At 35.7% G+C, this 23,734-nt stretch overlaps 1 protein-coding gene across 13 annotated transcripts in view; it reads right to left on the bottom strand.

Annotated features, from left to right (window-relative positions):
- Positions 1 to 23,734, bottom strand: part of HORMAD2 (HORMA domain containing 2) — a 115,275-nt gene that overhangs the window by 16,320 nt on the left and 75,221 nt on the right. The gene's annotated exons all lie outside the window — the stretch shown is intronic.

The raw sequence follows: 23,734 nt of genomic DNA, 5'->3' as shown, positions 1-23,734 counted from the left end.
AGATATATTATAATCTGCCAAACAATCCCTAATGCCTGGAATTCCAAAAAACAGATAGAGGACATTTATATATTTTCCAGCCACTAGATGGGAGGAAAGGTTTTTCCATGTCCTATGTTTTTTCTTTGGAAGGAAAATGGAATAAGATATATATATAATATATTATTTTATATATATTATATTATATATAATATATTATTATATATATTATATTATATATAATATATTATTATATATTATATTATATATAATATATTATTATATATATTATATTATATATAATTATATTATTATATATATTATATTATATATAATATATTATTATATATATTATATTATATATAATATATTATTATATATATTATATTATATATAATATATTATTATATATATTATATTATATATAATATATTATTATATATATTATATTATATATAATATATTATTATATATATTATATTATATATAATATATTATTATATATATTATATTATATATAATATATTATTATATATATTATATTATATATAATATATTATTATATATATTATATTATATATAATATATTATTATATATATTATATTATATATAATATATTATTATATATAATATAATATATATAATATATTATTATATATAATATAATATATATAATATATTATTATATATATAATATTATATATAATATATTATTATATATATTATATTATATATAATATATTATTATATATATTATATTATATATAATATATTATATATATTATATTATATATAATATATTATATATATTATATTATATATAATATATTATATATAATATATTATATATAATATATTATATATATTATATTATTATATATATTATATTATATATATTATATTATTATATATATTATATTATATATAATATATTATTATATATATTATATTATATATAATATATTATTATATATATTATATTATATATAATATATTATTATATATATTATATTATATATAATATATTATTATATATATTATATTATATATAATATATTATTATATATATTATATTATATATAATATATTATTATATATATTATATTATATATATTATTATATATTATATTATTATATATATTATATTATATATATTATTATATATTATATTATATATAATATATTATTATATATATTATATTATATATAATATATTATTATATATATTATATTATATATAATATATTATTATATATATTATATTATATATAATATATTATTATATATATTATATTATATATAATATATTATTATATATATTATATTATATATAATATATTTTATATATTATATTATATATAATATATTATTATATATATTATATTATATATAATATATTATTATATATTATATTATATATAATATATTATTATATATATTATATTATATATAATATATTATTATATATATTATATATTATATATATTCTATAATATTATATATAATATATATATTTAACGCAAGACTTGTGAGAATATATAGTAGAGTTTCTAAAATTATCCTTTTTGTCCTTCGTAGGAGAGGCATGTTATTATTATTGATATGTTATTATAACAAAGTAGTGGAAGTGCAAATAAAACATTTAAGTGTCATTTAGGAACAAAGATTGTGTATCAAAATGGCTAACTTAAGTACTAATTCATCCTTCAGTTTTAGAAAGCAGTTGAATTTCTGATCTCAGGAACCACAAATTCCCTTTGGCTTATACTAAGACAGTAGCTATACAAAACTCTGAGAAAAGATATAGAGCAGCCCCTCAAATAACTCGTTTACTTACATGTAAAAATTTGAAATGGGCTGCTCTAAAGGAAAGGAAATAGCAACATAAAAAGTCAAAGCACAAAAACCAAGTTGTTATCTAGGAGATGAATTTGTTATGGTTTGACCGTAGGAAAAAAGTATCTGGTAAAAGTTAGCTTGTTGCTTGGCCATGCTTTCCATTCAAACCAAACTATCCTCACTTCTATCAAATCTGGGTACACATGAAAGAAGAGAAGATGAGTGTACGAATTCTCAACTGACCAGTTGACCTGATGGTTTAATAGTTTTGTTCTCTTTTTTCTTTCATTGTTCAAATAAATCCAAAGTTTAATTACAAGTTGCAGAACTGTAATTTTATTGCAGTAAGTCAAAATATCTTCAATATCTCAAGGTAATAGTGAGGCCTGGGAACTCTCAGTGGTTCATAGAAAATTCGTGGGCTGAAAAACAAGTACGTTATCAGCCAGGGGACACTTCTTAACATAGACAAATAACATATACACACTATATAAACCAACAAATTTATCCACACAAAGGAACATTTGAGAAACATTTTTCAGGTGTATTCCAACTGGCTGAGTTTGTACACTTGACGCCAAAGCCAACAAGCCAAGCAAAAGGCCAGTCATCAGGCAGGCTAGAAAGATTATCTGGTTGATCTGAACATCAGATGATCATCAAATGACTTCTAATACTTTTCATATTATATTTTAAACATACAGCTTTTTAAAGTGTTTCTTTTTAATTATTAAGTGTTTCTTGATGCAGACTAACAAGACGCTACTATGATCTGTTTACCAATAGAGCCTCAGGAGTAGAGTATCCACATATGTATCTGAAAAAAGCCCTGAAGATATGCTTTCTGTATATGATGTTGCCCTACTTTCCATCTTTGGTTTAGTAACACATTCTCCATTTGGGGAGCCAAAAAGTAGTCTTTGCCTTAAGCACAAATAGGATAGCCAGCTGATTTGGTAGCAGTATTTGGGAAGCTCTAGAAGGGATCCCTTCTTCTAAATGACTCTTTTTAATCACTTATCCCTTTATTCGCTCCCTTTAAAAATGCTTGTTACTTGAATGTTCTCCTAAAGTTCTGTCTTTGGCTGTCTTTCTCCTTATTCTCCACACCCTCCCTGAGTGATCTCATCCACTTCTAGGAATCAATTACCATTCATAAGCAAAGACCCCCACATTTATGTTTACAGCCTAGATCTTCCTTCTGAACTTCAGATCCATGTGTATATCCAACTGCCGACTAAAAGTCTCCACATGGGTATTCCAAAGAAAACTCAAGTGCAGTCTGCCCAAATTGGAATTCATCATCTGCTTCTCTAAGCCTGTTCCCAATCTTCGTTCTCACTCACCCAAGGTGTCCAAGTTAAAAATCAGAGAATCATCCATGACTACTCCATCATTCTCATGCTAGCATCTAATTAATCACTAATTCCTTTTGATCCTACCTCCTTAATAGCTCTCAAATCCATCCATTGTCCTCTATTCCCATTACTTCTTTAGTGCAGGCAAACATCATCTCTCCCAATCACTGGTCCCTACTGCCACTATGACTGCCTCTCCAATCCATTGTCAACTCTGGAGCACAAGTAGTCTCATATGCAGATCTGACACATCGCTCTTCTGCTTCATCAGTCATCCATTAGTAACTTCCCATGGACCTCAGAATAAAGTCTAGGTGCTTTATGGCCTTGGCCTATTTCTGCAGCTCCATCTTCCCCCACACTTAACCACTTGCAGTTCTAATGGGCCCTGCTTGCCCTACTCTGGACTTTACCTTTAATGCCCACTCCCACGCTTTGCTCCTCTCTTCTTCATTTGGTTCAGGGGCAGTTCCATAGTTTCTTCTGCCTGCTGGGCTTCCCTGACACCCCTACAGCTGTGTTCTGTTCTTACCCCTTTTGTAGGATTTACTATGCAGTATTATCAGGCCTACTTACTAGTCTTCCCATCCACAGTGTAAACTCCTTGAGGTTTGGGCCATTTTTTTTTTTTTTTTTTGAAACGGAGTCTCATTCTGTCGCCCAGGCTAGAGTACAGTGGTGCAACCTCGGCTCACTGCAACCTCCATCTCCCAGGTTCAAGCAATTCTCATGCCTCAGCCTCCACGCTGGGATTACAGGTACCCGCCACCACGCCCAGCTAATTTTTGTATTTTTAGTAGAGACAGGGTTTTACCATATTGGCCAGGCTAGTCTCAAACTCCTGACCTCAGGTGATCCACATGCGTTGGCCTCCCAAAGTGCTGGGATTACAGGCATGAGCCACTGTGCCCAGCCCCAATATTTTCATCATCTTTGTATTCTCAGTTCCTGCCATCTGGTAGATGCTCTTTAATTATTGGCTGAATGAATGAACACATAAATGAAACTGATTTTAAGCCAGGCCATGAGCTGGGCACTAAAAACATATCTCTAGTAATACAAAGATCAATGAGACATAGTTGGTTTCCCAGAATTGAGCCTTGTAAAGGAGAGACATTAAGTACACAATTACAGTATAATGCAATACAATGTAATGCCAAAATAGACATTCGGCAATTCATTCAGCAGTTATTTATTGAGTGTCAGCTATGTGCATGGCACTCTTCTAGGTGTTTGGGACCTATCAGTGAACAAAAGAGATAAAAAAATTCCTGCCCCATGAATTTTACAATCTGGCCATGTTACTTTTTGGCTTCATACTTTCCAATTCATCCATTGCTTTTAGGACAAAGTCCAAAAATGGTCTTTCATACCCCAGACATAGTTCTTTACATTTTCAGGGGAGGGAAAGTGTCACAGACCCTGATGAAAGCTATGCACTCTCTCCTCAGAAAAATGCTCACACCTCCACTCACTAATCTAATTTGGCAGGCTGTTTGAGGAGCTACTAGACCTCCTGAGTATTTCCCAGTTAGAGTTATGACTCCTCAGGCCCTGGCTGTGCCTAGCCTCATATCTTGCTTCTCATACCTTGCTTCCTCTTGATTCTAAACCTTTGCACATGATGTTCCTTCTGCCTAAAATGTTCTTTCCCCTCCATTGCCTTCCCTTTTTGCCTAGTTGATTCCTACTCATTCTTCAGATCCCAGATTAAAAAAATTATTTCCTCAGAGAAATTCTCTCCATCCCACATAAGTTAGGTCTCCCAATCACAGAACTGTATAGAGTTCTAGGAGATTAGGAACATGCATGTCTTGGTTACATTTGTATCACTATCTAGCAAGTGCCTTGACATAGTAAAGGTTCAATAAATACTTTTTGATGAATGAATTTTCAAAGAGCACTCTGCCTGCAGTGTAGAAATGTATTGGAGACATCAAGCAGATACAAGTGATGAGTCTGTTATAGTGGTAGACAGGTGATAACTTGCATGGCAGTGGAGATGGAGAGAAGTTAAAATTGAGAGATATATTTGGCAGGTAGAGTCAGGAGGATGGCCAATTGGATACCATGGTAAGAGAGAGATAGATGGGTCAATAATAACTTCCCAGTTTCTAGTTTGGCTAACTGCATGGATGGAGGTGCTGTTCTCTCAGGTCGAGAACAATGGGAGTTTTGAACCTGCTGAATTTGGAGTGCCTACAAAACCTTCGTGTGGACATGCTGAGTCGGTGGCTATCTGTGGAAGTCTGAAATTCAGGAAAGAGGTCTGGGTTGGAGATGTAAATTTGAAAGTCATAAGCATACGGAGGATAACTAATGCCATGGGTGTGGAAGAGTTTGCTTATTGAAAGATCAGAGTGTGGGAAGGGAAAAGGATCAGGACATAGCCTAAAGAAATCTAACATTTAGAGATTAGTTAGAGGATGAGCCAACAAAGTAGACTGAGAAAGAGAGAGATAAAAGAAGACTAGCAGACTGTCATGTCGAGAAAGTCAGGGGAAGGGGGTTTTAAGAAGAGGGAGTGGAGAAATTAAAAGGTGGTGGTCAATAGTGTCAGGTGTTGCTGAGAGGGCAAGGAAGATGAGGACTCAAATATGTCCACTTGATTTCACCACATGGGGTTTACTTAGTGCATTGGATTGGTGAGGGTAGAAGTCACCTTGAAGTCATTTGAAGAGTGAATAAAAGATTAAAGAAATTGAGACAAGTACACAAAGTTTTATAGAAGTCCAGAGGGAGGGACCAACTCAGGCTGGGGAATTTAGAGAAGGCTCCTTAGAAGAGAGACATTGAGCTGGGTATTGAAGGAAGAGCAGCAGTTCACCAGACTGGAAATGGTGGTGGGAGCAGGGGGAGGTTATTCTAGGCAGAAAGTTCAATATGTTTAAAGACAATGAAACATGAAAAGACATGGAAAATATATGAGATGGTAGGAAATGTCCCTTTATTAGATTAGCTCTTATGGTTAGGTATTATGCATCCAACATACTCCTGTTAAAAACGTAAATTCCCCTGGAATTTTTACTTAATATTATGTTAGTGTAAGTGAATTTACCAAGTGGTCTCCAAGTGTCAGCCTACTAAAAGCAGAGCCTCACAGGCTTTGGAAAAAAGACAGATATGTTGTGACACAGGAAGGGCAGTTCAGGGCACGGTACTTGTTTTGCATGAGGAGGTAGACCTGCATGGGGAACCATGGGAGAGGGCAGCCCCAGGCAGCCAGGAAATACAGTGAGTTTTGTGCCTGGGGTGAGTGTAGTGAATTTTGCTCACTTCAAAATTATTTTTCAAGTCAGATCTGGCAAAATGTTTTCTCTTGAGAAAACCAGTCCTCACCAGTATAAATTTGTAGTTAAGTTTATGTCTAGAATCTTTGGATTTGGCAGTTTCCAGATCAAAGATTTCTATGGTTCAAAGGATCTATGTCCCTAAAAGTAAGTTATACCACTGATGTTAGTTTTGATTCCCTTAACATTTATATTTTTGGCACAATTAAAGGTAGATCAACAGTAATTATAAAATAAATGCTATTAACATAAATGAAGTTTATGTTAACATTGTGATGAATAAGCAGTAAGAAAGCAAATGCTTTGAGAGAATACTTATGTCCAACACCAGTGGAGCTGTAAGCTTTCTTGATATGTTGGTACAGTAAAGGAAAGAAAGGAGTAAAACATGACAAAAATTATCCAAGTTTGTGGTAATGCCATTGACCAAGATTGGAAATAGAAGAAGTTGAGGGAGTGAGAGGTGGGAAAATGGTGGGGAAGATAGATGGAGAAATAATTGACTCTGTTTTTAAGATTCTGAATTAGATGTGAGATATCCAAATGAAGATGTTCACCAGGTGTTGACTATGTGAACTGGATCTAAGGATGGAGGAAATCACATCAAGAGCGCATTGGGAAATGTCTCATGTTTTACTGGGACTTATGAGGGGTTTGCCCATTCAATTAATTTCTTTATCTTCTGTAGTTTGTGACCAGAGTTCTGGACCATGACTATCTCTACTTAGGAGGTAAATGTGTATTCTTCTTAGGCTCATAATCAGATATGTCCATTTATCTCCAAAAGTTGTTACATAAGTTCTTCCTTACTCCCTTCTCTAAGGCATCATGTAACTTTAAAAGTTTTATAATTAATTCATTTATTTGATAAATGTTTTTTTGAGCACCTTCTCTGTGCCAGACATTGTGTTAAACACTAAAGATACAAAGCTGATCAAGACACTTCATGTCCTCAAAGAAGGCCTGGTACGGGGAAACAAACAGGTTACAGAGGAAATGACAGAGTCATATATAGGGTACAGCAGGGGTTCCAAAAAGATCTTATCAGTTCTTTCTGGGGAGGCCTGGCAAGGCTTCAAAAGGGATATGAAGCTTGAACTAAGTAATGCAAGATGAGCAGACATTCACCAGGCAAACAGCATTAGGAAATGGGGTTGCAGATAACACATTTTAGACAGAAGGAGCACAGGTACAGGGATATAAAGCAGGATACCTCTGGGGAATTGGGTATAGTTCAATGGGGCTAACAGGAAGGGTGTGGGAGTGGTGGGCTGGGTCAGACAATGTCATTCTTTAAAGTTTGGACTTTGTAATGAGAGTCTGTAATGGAGAGCCCTGAAGGGTTCCAAGAGTAGGTCTGTTTTAGAAAGATCCCTATGGCAGCAGTGTGAAGGGTGGATTGGAGAGGAGTAAGATGAGAAGCAATGAGGCTACTTCAGAAAATGAATGATCTGAGCAAGACCAAAAGCCGCAGTGAAGTTAGAGGGAAAACATTAAAAGGATAGAGGGCTCAGGAGAGACAGAATGAGTGCCTGAACCTGAGCCCTACCATGACTTGATCATTAATTGGAATAAGCACAGGTATAGTAAAGGAAAGAAAGGAGTAAAACATGACAAAAATTACCCAAGTTTCTGGTAATGCCAGTGACCAAGATGGGAAATAGAAGTTGAGGGAGTAGGAGGTAGGAACATGGTAGGGAGGATGGATGAAGAAACAACTGACTCTGTTTTCAATATTCTGAATTGGAATGAGGTATCCAAATGAAGATGTCCACCAGGCATTGACTATGTGACCTGGAGCTAAGGATGAAGGAAATTGCATCAAGGGCACATATCTAAAGAAGTATTCACTTGGGACAAAAGAAAGGATATTACTTCTTCTGAGGTCCGAAGGAATGAGGTAAAATGGATACAGATATAGGTAAACATTTAAATATGAGAGCAGAAAGTTGAATGATTTATGTTTGATGGCCTTAATTATTTCTATGAAGTAGAGTTTAGGTCATCTGCTTAGAAAGGGAGTAAATTGGTCTTGGGTGGCACTTAAAACACTTAAGTGGTAAAAGTATAGAATGGTCATTTGGACAATGGGAAAAGCAGTTGATCATAGATTTGTAAAAATAATGTAGAGTTTTACTTAGGATCCAGATAGCTTTAAGACATATTACCTTCAAATTAAACATTTGAATGCTTACAACAGACTATATACTAAAAAATCACATATGTTATGTCATTTATTCCTCACAATAACTGTGTGTGATGGGAGGGGGAGTGGTTATTCCTCTTGTACAGATGTAGAAACTGAAGCTCAGAGAAGTGAAATGACTTATCTAGTTCACACATTTAGTAAGTGCAAGTTTTGAACCCAAGTCTTCTGATTTCAAGTTTAGTGCTCCTTATAATTTGTTTCTTCAACCCAAAGGGGAAAACAAGGTAAAAAATTATAGAAGAGACTATAAGAATTCTTCGTGGGGCCCTTAAGTTTCTATTTGGGGTTGATCTTTCCTTGGGCACAGCCTATTGGGACTTCAAACTAAACACAGCCAAAGTCAAATTTATTGTTTTTCCTTTGTAACCAATTTTTCCTCATGACTCTACAATTTCTGTAAATCATCATTTCCCAGTCATCAAAGGTGGAAAACAGTCACCTTAGATTCATCCCTCGTCTCCTAATGCCTACACAGTGTTCTTGTAATGAGTAAATGGAATAGCACAGATAGAGCACTTGGTATAACCTCTCATATGTGCAAGTCATTCAGTGACTGACAGTTATCATAATTCCTACTGCCACAGGAATCCCCAACTCCAGGCAAACTGGATATTTGTGGTACACTGAAAAATGAGCCCCCAAAGATGTTCATGTCCTAAATTCTGCAGCCTGTGAATGTGACCTTACATGGCAAAAATATAAAAGAGGGGCGTCTCTACAGATGTAATAAAGGATCTTGAAATGGAGAATTCTTCTTAATTATGCAGGTGGACCCTAAATGTAATCAGATGTATCCTTGTAAGACAGAGGCAATGGGAGATGTGAACACAGACAGAAGAGAAGACAATGTGACAATAGGGTCAGAGACTGCTGTGACCAGGAATGCCAGCAGCTACTAGAAGCTGGACGAGGCAAAGAATAGAACTTCTCTTAGAGCCCCCAGAGGGAGTGTGGCTCTGCTGACATCTTGATTTCAGACCACTCATATTGCTTTTGGACTTCTGGCATCTAGAATTGTGAGAGAATACATTTTTGTTGTTTTAGCCACCAAACTTGTAATTTGTTACAGCAACCAAGGGAGCTAATCCTCCAAACATACCACATTCTTTTCCCTCTTCTCTATTTCCTCTAGATTTAAGAAAACAGAAATCTTCCATTACTTTCTTTCTTTTAAATTTTGAATAATTCCTTCAAGGCCAATTTCTAATAGTACTTCATCCACAAAGCCTCTCTTGCTCCTTTAATTTGACATGAACTTTCTTTCTAATGAATATCCACACTACATTTTTGTAATTGAATGTTTCTGACAACAGAAATATTTGTAAACAAATTGTCTTATACTTGGATTGGATTTTTATTTAGGAATTAATGTGTATTAATTTTATGGCCTTTTGCCTCTCTGCAATGCTTTACACAATGTCTTTTACACAGTAGGTATCAATAATTCTTTGCTACACTACCTCTACTACTTACGAAAGTGTTCAGTTACACATTTACTCATACATTCAAAAGCCGTACTGTCTAATATGATAGCTGTTAGCTACATGTGGCCATTTACATTTAATCAAAATGAAATAAAACTTAAAATTTACTTCCTCAGTTGCATTAGCCACATTTCTGGTGCTCAATAGCCACATGTGGTAAGTGGCTACCTATTTGACATCACAGATACAGAACATTTTTATTATCATGGAAAGTTCTATTGGACAGAGCTATTCTACATGGCAATCTTGAATATTATACAAGTAAATAGAAAATTTCTTAGGGATTATGGTGATAATAGGAATATAGATACTAGAAATAATGTTTCCTCAAAACACAAAGGCATATTATTATAAAAATAAGTTTCCCAAGATTAATTCATCAAATAAATGTAATCTCAATCAAAATTCCAATAGTATGTCTGTTGGAACTTGTTAGGCTGATTCTAATAGTCATCTGAAAGAGAAAATATATGGGAAAACCTTAAAAAGAATAATGAAAAAGAAGAATAATGAGGGGAATAATAATAATAAAGAGAATAAAAAAAGAAGAAGAATGAAGAATAAAGAAAAAGAAGAACAATAATAAAAATAAAGGGAATAAACAAAAAGAAGAAGAATGAGGGGAAACAGTATTACCCTACCAGATATCAAAAGCTACTATAAAATTAAGGTAATTAAAAATTATATCACAAGAGTAGATATATGGATCAGTGAAATAGAAGAGAAAAATCTAAAAACAAACCTATGCTATGGTTTATGAAAAAGGTGGCATTTCAATTACCAGGGAATGGGCAGACTATTCAGGTGGTACCAATAAAATGGGAAAAAGTTATCATACTGGGGGAAATATCCCAGCTAACTTAAGGAAACAAATATGTAAACCCAAACTACAAATCTATTAAAACAAAATATAGAAAAAAATTATTTATAACTTTAGCATTGGGAAGACCCTCTTAAGCAACATATAAAATGTATAAAATGATGAGACCATGGAAAGACATCTGCATTCATAGATTGAAAGACAATATGGTTAAGATGTCAATACTACCCAAAGCAATCTACAGACTCAACACAACCTTTCTCAAAATCCCAATAAAATTTTTTGCAGAGATAGAAAAACCCATTCTAAAATTTATATGGGATCTCAAGGATCTCCAAATGACCAAAACAATCTTGAATAAGAAAAACAAAGTTGGAGGTCTCACATTTCCTGATTTCAAAGCTTACTACAAACCTACAGTAATCAAAACAGTGTGGTACTGGCATAAAGACAGGCATATAGACCAATGGAGTAGAGTAAAGAGCCCAGAAATAAACCCTCATGTATATGGTCAAATGATTTTCAATGAGGAAAGATAGTCTTTTCAACAAACGCTGTTAAGAAAATGGAATATCCATATGCAAAAGAATGAAGCTGGACCTTTATCTTAGATCATACACAAAAGTTAACTCAGAAAGGATCAAAGACCTAAACCTAAGAGCCAAAACAAGAAAACATAGGGAAAATCATCATAACATTGGAATTAACAAGGATTTCTTAGATATGACACAAAAAACAAAGGCAAAAGAAAAAATAGGTAAATTTGACTTCAAAATTTAAAACTTTTGTGCATCAAAGGATGCTATTATCAAGAAGGCAACCCATGGAATGAGAGAAAATATTTGCAAATCATTTATCTAATAATGGGTTAATGTCCAAAATGTATGAAGCATTCCTACAACTCAACAACAACAAAACAACCTGATTTTAGTGGGTATGGTGGCTCACACTTGTAATCCCAGCTACTCAGGAGGCTGAGGCAGGAGGATCGCCTGAGCCCAGGAGTTTGGGACCAGCCTGGGCAACATAGTGAGACGCTGTCTCTTAAAATACAAACCAGCAAAAAAACAAACAAAATCCTGAGTTTAAGATGGGCAAAGGACTTGAAGAGACATTTCTCTAAATAAGATATGCAATTAGCCAATAAGCACATGAAAAGATGCTCAATATCACTATCATCAGAGATGCAAATTAAAGCCACAAAGATATATCACTTCATACTCATTATAATAGTTATTATTAAAAAATAAAACAGAAAATAACAAGCTGGGGATGATGTGAAGAAACTGGAACCCTTGTGCATTGCTGGTAGAAATGTTAAATGGTGCAGCTGCTATGGAAAATAGTAGGGCAGTTCTTCAAAAAATTAAAAATAGAATTACCATATTATCCAGCAATTCCACTGCTGGGTACATATCCAAAAGGACTGAAAGCAGGAACTTGAACAAATATTTGTACACTCATGTTCATAGCAGCGTTATTCACAATAGCCAAAAGGTAGAAGCAACCCACCTGTCCATCAATAGATGAATGGATAAACAAAATATGGTATATACATACAATGGAATATTATTCAGCTTTAAAAGGAAAGATATTCTGATACATGCTCAAACATGGATGAACCTTGAGGACATTATGCTAAGTGAAATAAGCCAGTCAAAAAAGAACAAATATTATATAATTCCACTTGTGTAAGGTATATAGAGTAGTCAAATTAATAGAGACAGAAAATAGAATGATGATTGCCAGGGACTATGGGGAGAGGGAGATGAGGAGTTATTGTTTAATGGGTATAGAGTTTCAGTTTGGGAAGATGAAGAAACTTCTGGAAATGGATAACGGTGACAGTTGCACAACAATGTGAATACACTTAATGCCACTGAACTGTATCCTTAAAAATTGTTAAAATGGCAAATTATATATTATGTATATTTTACCACAATAACAAACCAACACAAAAATAAAAATAAAAATAAAAAAAAAAGTCAGCACATGGCCGGGCATGGTGGTTCATGCCTGTAATCCCAGAACTTTGGGAGGCTGAGGCAGGTGGATTACTTGAGCCCAGTGGTTTGAGAACAGCCTGGGCAACATGGAGAAACTTCATCTCTACAAAAAATTAGCTGGGCGTGGTGGTACATGCCTGTAATCCCAGCTACTCAGAAGACTGATGTGGCAGAAGATTGCTTGTGCCCAGGAGGCAGAGGTTGAGGTGAGCCAAGATTGTGCCACTGCACTGTGGCCTGGGCAACAGAGTGAGACCCTGTCTCAAAAAAAAACAAAAAAAGAAAAGAAAATCAGCACATGATTTATAAAAATGACAAAACCATAAAAAATAAGCATCTTTTCTGAGGTAATACAATCTTTGAACAGGACTATATCCAGATAATCAAAAACTTCAAATATCTTCTGCCCCCCTAGGTGTCTATCCTAGAGAAATGCTCCCATATATGCACAAAGAGTCATGTTCAAGGACATTCCTGAAGCAATGTTCCTAAGAAAAAGTAAAAACTTAAATGTTCATCAATATAAAAAACTTGAAATAAACCTAGAACACTTTAATACTAAGGATTACTATGCCACAGTTAAAAAGAATGAGGTTCATTTAAGTATACTAATAGGGAAAAATCTGTAAGACATATGTTAAGTGAAAAAAGTAAGTTTAAAAAAAGGACAATATTATTGCATTTGTGATTTTAAGATGTCCACAAATCGCCAGGTGTGGTGGCTCACGCCTGTAATCCCAACACTTTGGGAGGCTGAGGCGGGTGGATCACCTGAGGTCAGGAGTTCAAGACCAGCCTGGCCAACAAGGTAAAACCCTGTCTCTACAAAAATACCAGGCATGATATTAGCCAGGCATGATGGTGGGTGCCTGTAATCCCAGCTACTCTAGAGGCTGAGGCAGGAGAATTGCTTGAACCTGGGAGGCAGAGGTTGCAGTGAGCCGAGATTGCGCCACTGCACTCCAGCCTGGGCGACAGAGCAAGACTCTGTCTCAAAAAAAAAAAAAAAAAAAAAAAAGATGTCCACAAATCAAATGTTTGCATGTATATACCTATATACAGTACTGTCTAATAGAAATAGAATGCAAGACACAATTACACACCAAATAATTTTAAATTTGAACCATATTTTAAAAAGTAAGAAGAAACGATGAAATTAAAATTTAACATTTAATTTAACCCAATATATTAAAAACTATCATTTTAATATGTGAATATTAAAATGATGGAGATATTTTACATTCTTTTTTTGTAGTACGTCCTCACAATCCAGCGTATATTTTATACCTACATTTCAATTCAAACTAGCCACATTTCAAGTACTCAATAGCCACATGTGGCTAGTGGCTGCTGTATTAAACAACATATCGTGTGTGTGTGTGTGTGTGTGTGTGTGTGTGTGTATTTTGAGACAGGGTCTCACTCTGTCACCTAGGCTGGGGTGCAGTGGTGCCATCCATGGCTTACTGCAACCTTGACCTCCCCATCTCAGGTAATCCTCCCACCTCAGCCTCCTGAGTACCTGGGACTACAGGCACACATCACCACGCCCAGCTAATTTTTGTATTTTTGGTAGAGACAGGTTTTCACCATGTTGCCCACGCTGGTCTCAAACTGCTGGGCTAAAGTTAACGGCCCACCCCAGCCTCCCAAAGCGCTGGGACTACAGATGTGAGCCACCATGCCCACCCTGTGTGTGCATTTTAAATGCAAAGGAAAAGGCATGGAATATCCTTATAGGCAGTTTTTGAACTATCTATGAGAATGTATTCATGTGTAAATTGTATTAAATATAATTAAACTTAAATTAAAAATATGAAGTTTCATATCAGTGTGTTTATTAATTGTTTAAATTGTGTTTTCTATTACTTGACATGGCTATAATAATCAACATTTTTATTACTTTAATCTCTTTTATCCCCTTTATTTCAAAGTGATAAAAAGTGTTAGTGTAAAAATCTTTTTATTTGCAACCTTGCTTTATTTGCAAAGGTAAAAAAGAACATTTAAAAAAATAATGTTTATTAGGCTTTTAAAAATTATAAAATATTCTAAAATATTATTAAATACTTTTCAATAGAAAAATGTCACTTTCTTACTTTCAAATGCCTGAGTAAATAATTATGAATTCCGTGGTAGTTAAAGGTGGATACATTAAATACATAAACACGCTCAAGCACATACTTGAAGTAATTATAAAAATGAAAAAGTTGTTTCTTGGTTTGTGGCATGAATAGAGGAAATTTACAGGCAATGACATGATGGTGTCATTAGATGTACTAAAGTTTGACATACATTTGCTGATTCTTCAAAAAAGAGATGAACAGATAATAGATACAGAATTGGAAATGCAATACCCTGCTTCTCACAGACTTGCTATGTAGGTCATTTGCTTGAACATGAGCCTCTATAAGTGCTTTAGCAGGTGTTGAGAGGAACGTAGCATAACTGTAAGTACAGAAATGACTATAGAGATAGGTCCTATAAAATATCAGAAAAAGACCACTTTGGTATGAAAATTGTCTAAGATGGAAGATCTCTATTGGTGCAATATCTAAACCTCAGGTCATAACTGCCTACTCTTGCTGGCAGGAAGGAGAGACCAAAGTAGATAACACTTAGGAACTCTGGCCTCCCCAGTAAAGTTCCTCCACACAAGGCAGAGGCAGAGTTGCAAGATACAGTCACTAAGAAGTCAGATTTTCACTTTAAATTGGCCCTAAATTCAATTGAAGAGAAATAGAAAACCCCTAAAGTGAAGTAGTTGAGTGTTCAGAGTGAGGATAAGTTTTATATAAGGAGCACGCACCTAAACTTAATTTTCATATTATTTATGCAGGAAATGATGAAACATTTTCAAAATTTCTAACACAAAATGAGAATAATCATACCTCTCCTCTTCCTGATCTAGCTTTGAAAAAATATATTCAAACACTTTGTTGTAATTAACAGAATTTTCTACAGCATCAATTTAGTTCAACTATAGTTATTTAATTGCTTCCATTTTTGTTAGTTTTATGTATCTATTTCAATAGCTAATACATTTACATAATATGCAATTCAAAAGGTAATATAAAGGTATATAGTGAAACTTTCCCTGCTATCCCAGAACCATTCAAGTCCCCTTCTAAAAGACAACCACTGTTACTAGTTTCTTTTACATCCTTGCAAAAACCATCTGTACTGTTGTCATTTCAAAATCAACTGCATCACTAAAAACTTAAAACTGGAATAAAATTCATGATATCACCCTCTTCAAGTTGTTTCATTAAATCTGGGCCAGGCCTGGCCACAGTAAGAGTAAATGAGGAAATGGAGGGTTGTGACCAAGTAACAGAACTAACTGCAGGGCCACTCTTGGTCTTTTACGGAGGTGAGCTTTCTTCCCATTCCTCCAGTTATTCTCCCCATCTAGAGAATACATATTTTCCTCCTGACTAAAGAAAATGAAAGAAAACCAAAGAATGGAAAGGTAAAAGAGGAGGGTCAGACAAGCAGAAGATTCAAGGCACCATGCTAAGTGCTATGGTGGTGATAAGGGCAGGGCACAGTGGCAGCAGGACAGCAGGGATGGGCAGTAGAGTTCAAGGTAGTAAGGAACACAGATATGTAAACAACAAACTCTAACTAACATCCAACACAGGTAGGATGAAGTCAGGGCTAAATAAAGGTACAAGCAGTAGGCTGTAAGAATGTGGATGGAAAAGAAGAATGGAGAGAGGGACTTCATGAATTAGCCCTGGGCTGGCTGAGCATGTCTGACAAGCTTCTTTTCAGAGTGCACACATTTTCCCTGACTCATGAAAACTTAGAGCTGGGAGAATGCCAGAGCAGTGTGCTGAAGCTCAGTCAGTAAGGAAGTCTTTTGGAAACAACATGGAGAGGAAAAAACTAAGGACCTTGCATATACACAAAAAAATAGGAAAAATAATAAAAGCCCTCCTGCAGCTCACAACTGGTCTTCAGTAGTGAATCAGAAAAAAAAATGAGCATTTTCAAAAGCTTTACTATTTACTTAAAACCAGGGCTGCCAGGCGTTGCTCAACCCCAGGGGTGTCATTCACATTTCTGTCTGTGTTTTAGGTATCCCTGGAATTATGCAGTACACAATCAGCACAGTCGTGCATGGCAACCCTGATAGGGCAAACATTCGATTTTTGACTAACACTTTTTAAATTTCCCTATCACTAAGTTTTTACCTGAAATACAGGGTATCCCTTTTGGCTAATATTTCCTATGAAAGATAAACCAAACATTTGGAATATACAAATATGTTTTCTTAAAAACTCAAGGTTGTTGAGTATAAACTGCAGCAAAGCTATTACAGAATATGGCTAGATTATATACCTAAAGCATGACATAATATACATATTTTCCAACCTATAAAGATTTTCCATGATGTGGTAGGGCTTCTCAGTTTCAAATTAAGCACTATTTACTTAGAAATGTAGGGCTAGTTCGAATCTAGCTGGGCCAGAGAGCAGAGTGAAACAGTATTATGGCAGGGCATATGGTACATTTTTATTCTGAGGGCTTTCAAAATTCAATGATTAAGAGTTGAAACTCTCCGCCTTATTTTAGGAGAACTTTTCTAATTTTTCCGCATTGTCTCTCATTTCACTGGCATCATTCTAATTCAGTGAAGCTACAGATGTCCACCAATTTGAAAAACATGACAGTAGTTCATATAAAAGAATTTTAAAATGAGATGTGAAATTGATTTTTTGTGACTAAAGTTTTACCACTACAGGGGCAGGCGCAGTGGCTCATGCCTGTAATACCAGAACTTTTGGAGGCCGAGGTGTGCAGATTGCTTGAGCTCAGGAGTTTGAGATCAACCTGGGCAACATGGTGAAACCCCATCTCTATCAAAAATACAAAAATCAGCCAAGAGTGGTGGCGTGCGCTTGTGGTTCCAGCTCCTTGGAAGCCTGGGGTGGGAGGATCGCGGGAGCCCAGGAAGTCAAAGCTGCAGTGAGCTGTGGATCATGTCACTGCATTCTAGCCTGGGTGACAGAGCAAGACCCTGGAAAGAAAGAAAGAAAGAGAAAGAGAGAAGGGGAGGGGGAAAGAGATAGAGAGAGACAGGAAGGGAGGAAGAGAGGAAGGGAGGGAGGGAGGGACGGAGGGAGGGAGGGAAGGAAGGAAGGAAGGAGAAGGGGAAGGGGAGGGGAGGGGAGGGGAGGGAGGAAGGAAGGAAGGAAAAGGAAAAGGAGAGAAAGAAAAAGAAAGAAGGAAAGAAAGAAAAAAGAAAAGAAAAGAAAGAAAGAAAGGAAAGAAAGAGTGAGCGAGCTATACCACTACAGTTCATAATTCCTGGTTTTAATAATCCTGATTAGGAAGGGTCTAACCAAGTGAAATCAAGAAATATTTGTCATCCTTAGATATGGCTGTGTTTTATTCTCTTCCTTATGCTTTGTATAGTTGTTGATTATGTAGGAACCAAACTTTTAAGTTTTTTTTTTTTTTTTTTTTTTTTTTTTTTACTTTGTGGATATGAAGCTAACTCCTGGTGATTTTTAGAAGTTACCCACATTTTCCTCTTTTGTGGAAATATTTACACTGGGGATTTCCACTGAGAGAATTGAGGGAGCTCTTTTATTTTTATTTTTATTGGATATAACAACTGAGGCCATATTTCTATTAATGCCTCTTTTTTTTTCTTTGCCCTACTCTAGGAGAGTGTTTATACACTTAAGAATTAAATCTAACAGGTTCACATGGAATATTACATATGTGTTAATATATGTAAAACAAGATCATATATTTGAAAATGTTTGGTATAATATCTGGTACATGTTAATAATTCAACACAAATTGGTTGTATTTAGTTGGACATTACCTAATTTTGGTGAAAATGTGATTGCTATAAATGAAATGTGCTCTAAGCTGGCATGGTGAATTTTTTTAAAAAATCTGATTTCTTTTAGGTTATGAGAAGTATAAGGGATCTCTGAGTGACAAGTGAAATTACATATTCAATACCGAAGTCTTTCACTTCAAATCTCAGTTACAAACTTCTAGTGTTCCCATAAATGCAACAGTGGAAGAGAAACATGCTTGAACATGCTTGACTTACAATGAAGAAGAAAAAGTGGATCATAGAAGCTAGAGACACTGAAAACTGAAATGCATACAAGCCAAGACATCCTCTTAAATCCCACCCAAGAAGCAATGAATAGCTTGAAAAAGTATTCGTCTGACTTTTTTTATGGTATAGTGCATAGACTAAGAACCAGGGGGCTGGGTTCCATCACCAACTTGCGAGTTTCCATCACTGTTAAAAAAAAAAAAAAAAAAAAAGGGAGGGGGATAATATTTGCCATGTACCAAACAGGGATGCTTTGAGGATTAGTGACATAATGTCTGTAAAGAGGCTGGAGTTCCTTGGAAAAAAGACACTACATAAATATAAAGTAGTATTAATATTTAGGCTTAGTCCACAATGTGAGACCTGGTTTCTTTGGCTCATGAGGTCATCAGCAGTTTTGTAAAATGTGCTCAAACACCCACAGAGGAGCTTTGTTAGTCTCCTTGTAAGTGGACTGTAAAGCTAATCTGACCCACCTGGTTGGAGAAGTCACAGAGGCTGTTTTCCCTTTCATGGTCTCCAAGAGGATACAGATGGAGAGTGCTGACTCCTAAAGGAGTGAGATGTGGCCAAGAGAGCACTTCAACAGCATCTACAGCTTCCAAGGAATGTAGTGGGAGTTTGGGTATATTTTGGCTTAGAATTAAACAAAAGTCCAATAATAACATATCTTAATTTAGAAAAAAGGCTAAATTTGCCTCTCAGACAATTTAGAGTAACAGTAGGAATGAAAAAGCTACTTCTTGGAATGGTTAGTTTATATCTTGAAGAGGTTTGGAGGCAAACTTGAATATTTTTGTCCTGGGAAAGTTGTAGTCTGCAGGAGTTTAGTCTCTTTGATGACAACGCCCTGACTCTTCGTCAGTGCTTTTATTGCTGTGAAAAGATTATCAAGGACAATCTTGCAGAGGTTTTAGTTCTAAAGTTTCAAGGGACAATCAATTCAATGTAGACATTGCCTTGCAAAATCTTGTGGTATGACTGAATGACAGTAATGTTATTGTGACTAAATATTTTCATTTCTCAGTTTTAAAAGATACAATTAATTTTGATCCAAGGGCCTCAGGCATCAGAAACTACCCTGTTCAAAATGTAAGGTTCATGAACTTATTAATCATTGGCACTTAACAGTGATTCTGAGACTGTGTCCATAATACCAAAGCATTTGAACAAAAGATGAAAAAATGTGAAGGAATCTTTCTTTTTTTATCTGGTTGTTTTGTTTCTACATTCATTTAGGTTAGGTGTTCTTTCAAAAATGATTTGGCTCTTGGTCCACTGATTGCTACAGTATTTAAGGCAGATGAATACTAATAATATATGCTTTTTTAGGTCAAAGGGAACAGAAATGTTACAGCCTTCTCAACTCATAGTGAAAGCTACACTAGGTAGGAAGCATTTTCTAAATAAAATATGGTCTTATTTCTTCCTTTTCCCAATTCTTGAGAAACAGCTCAATCCCAAAGCCAATGTCAGGTGGGGCAGAGCAAGCTAAGCATCCGTATCAGAGCCTGTGCAGTGTGAGGAGGGCAACCATGTGGAGGACGAGCATGGCTTGGGGAGTCAGTGCCAAATGGAGTAACGAGGGCATCACAAGTGTGGGTGACCCACAGTGGGAATGCCAGAGTTGGAGCCTGAACAGGGTAAGCAGGGTCATCTACATGGGGAAAAGGCCCAAGGCAGAGTGTCAAAGCTTGAGCAGGGTGAGGAGGCAGTCTGGGGAGTAGAGTCAAGAGTCCTAGAGGTGTGATATGGGTGTCTATATGTGTACAAGGAAGGTGGCAAAGATGGGAGTTTGGTTACATTTAAGGGAACTGATCAAATAAATTAATAAGCTAATGATAATGGCAGCCAGTTCTCTCACTGATGGGGAAAAATTACAAATATAGAAAGTGATAAAGCTAGAATGAATTCTACAGCATTGGATTGGCATTGATGGTATAGGTGTGAAATCATGGGTTTTCATATAGATACATAAATATAGATGTGTGTGTGTGTGTGTGTGTGTTGTGTACATACATATATTCTCTAGTTCTGTCCACTGAGAGAAACCACATTGTGGCTATTAGAAGGAACCACTGAAAAACCAGAGATCCTTGAAGAAATGGCTGATTCCAGGACTGGAACAGGGAAAACACAAGACGAGTCTGGAACAGCTTGTAACAGGATGTAAGGAAGTGCTTAATTAGAGGGACATGTCAAAGAATACAAGAGCCAACTTGAAGAGGCTCCCACTGGCAAAATCTTAGAGAATATGAGCATCAAAATAAATAATGATAGTAACAGATAAAATAAAGACCCATTAGTCCATACTGATATAAACAAGTGAATAAATGGGAAGTTTGATGAGGATCAGGATAACTTACATAGTTGCTAAGTACTTTTCTATAAACTACTTATTAATTACAAAGGGGAAAATAACTTTACAGTGGAGAAGGCTGGCAGACAACACCTTAATCAAGTGACCAAATAAAACATAATTGAAATGGGACAAATCAAAATCATATGCCACCTGAAGGAAGTAAAGATTACTCAGCACCACTTCTGTGATATTCCTTCTTTCTTTCTTTCTTTCTTTTTTTTTTTTTAAAAAAGCAAGGTCTCACTTTGTCACCCAGGCTGGAGTGTAGTGGTGTGAACATAGCTCTCACTGCAACCTTAAAACTGTTGGGTTCAAGTGATCCTCTTGCCTCAGCCTCTGGAGTAACTAGGACTACAGACACGTGCCACCACACCCAGCTAACTTTTTAAAAAGTTTTAGGAGATGCAGGTCTTGCTGTGTGACCCGGGCTGGTCTTGAACTCCTGGCCTCAGGTGATCCTTCTGCCTCAGTTTCCCAAAGTGCTGGGATAACAAGCATAATCCACCTTGCCCAGCCCTATGTTATTCTTTAAAAAGATGCATACCCTGAATCTAATCTTGAGGAAACATCAGACAAATGCAAATTGAAGGACATTCTAAAAAATAAGTGGCCTGTTCTATTAAAACATGTCAAGGTCATGAAAGTCAAGGAAGGACTGAGGACCTGTTCCAAGCTAAGGGAAGCTAAAGAAATTTAACTAAATACAACACATGATTCTAACCTGGATCCTTTTGCCATAATGGATATTACTGGGACAACTGGAAAAACTTGAAAGGAATCTGAAGGTTAGATGACAGTAATGAATCAAAGCTGATTTCTCAGTTTTGATGGTTATATTGTGAATATATAGGAGAATATCCTTGCCTATAGGAATTACATAGTACAGTATACAGGAGTGATAAAGCAAATGGCTTAGAAAATAAAACATGATTTGTGTGTACTTGCAGGTTTTCTGTAAGCTTGAGATTATTTCAAAATAAAAATAAACTTATACAAAAATGTAGATTTTAGAAATAAGTTTTTCCTGTTAATACAATACATATTTTAGTGACAAATATTGTGGAAACTGAAAACACTTATTCTTTTCTAACCTATCTAGTGACTATTCTGAAATGTGTCCATGTGTAAGTGAGGTGTCAAAAAGCTTAGCTTTTTGTAGAAACAGAAAGAAGGCCGGAGAAAATAGAGACAAGGAAGTAAGGGGAAATTGAAAGAAGGTAAGGTCAGAGCCTTGGGCTAGAGCAGATCAGGTATGGCCTTAAAAGCCATAAACAGTGAAGTGACATGAATAGATTGACATCTTTAAAGATGCTTTGGTGAAATAAACTGTGCAAGGGCAAAAATGAAAGCAAGGAGACCACTGGAGAGGTACTGTTTGCTTGGGCCAGAGTGGTAGCAGTGAGATAGTGAGAAGTGGCCAGATTTGAAATATATTTTGAATGGAAAGCTCACTAGACTCACTGATGGACTGGATATAGGTTTTGAGGGAGAAGAACTAAAGATGGCTTTTAGGTTTGAAGCAACTAAGTAAATGATAGTGTCGTTTACTGAGATGGGAAAGACTGAGAAAGTGACTAATGATAGGAAAGTGATAAGAATTATGGCTTGAATAGTAAAGTGGTGGTGATAAAAGCTTGATTAAAGTGGGTTAAAGAGAACAGAAAGCAGGGAATTGGACACAGGAAGCATAGACAATTCTCTTGCAAAATGGATATGATTTGGGCCAATGGAAAGAAAGGCATTCTGGACAAGAGAAAATACACTTGTTAAGATATGGGGGAAGAAATGAACTTGGCCAGTTCTTGTGACAGTGAGAAAACTGACCTAACTCAAGGAAGGGGAAGATGTTGGGTAATAAGACAGATAAGGTGGAGCCAGGCTACAAGCAGCCCGAAAGCCAAGAAAAGGTGTTTAGACTTGATGCTGGAAATAAGACTCATGAGATATTTTTGATTAGGGAAGCGATAGAATAAAAGTTATATTTAAATTACAGTAGATGGCAGTGGTATCTAGGATCCAGGAGGCTGTGGGAGAGCCTCAAGGCTGTGGTAGTAATTCAGATAGGAGAGGATGAAGGTCTGGACTTGAGTTTTGGCAGTAAGAACAGGCTGGAAAGGGAAGGCTTAGGGGAATTCTGATATTTGACTAAATGAGGATAATGCAGGAGAATGATTTCAAGATTCTGAACTTAAGACACTGAGATAAAGGTGGTGCTGAGAGGGGGGGAAACTGGGTAGAGAAACTTGTTCTATGTGTGGAAAAGGGAAGGCAGTGGTGAATAAAAAGACGAGCATA

This window comes from Pan paniscus, chromosome 23 (assembly GCF_029289425.2).
Source record: "Pan paniscus chromosome 23, NHGRI_mPanPan1-v2.0_pri, whole genome shotgun sequence".
Classification (NCBI taxonomy): Eukaryota; Metazoa; Chordata; class Mammalia; order Primates; family Hominidae; genus Pan; species Pan paniscus.
Note: the sequence above shows the minus strand (reverse complement) of the source record. Positions and strands in the feature narration are given on the sequence as shown.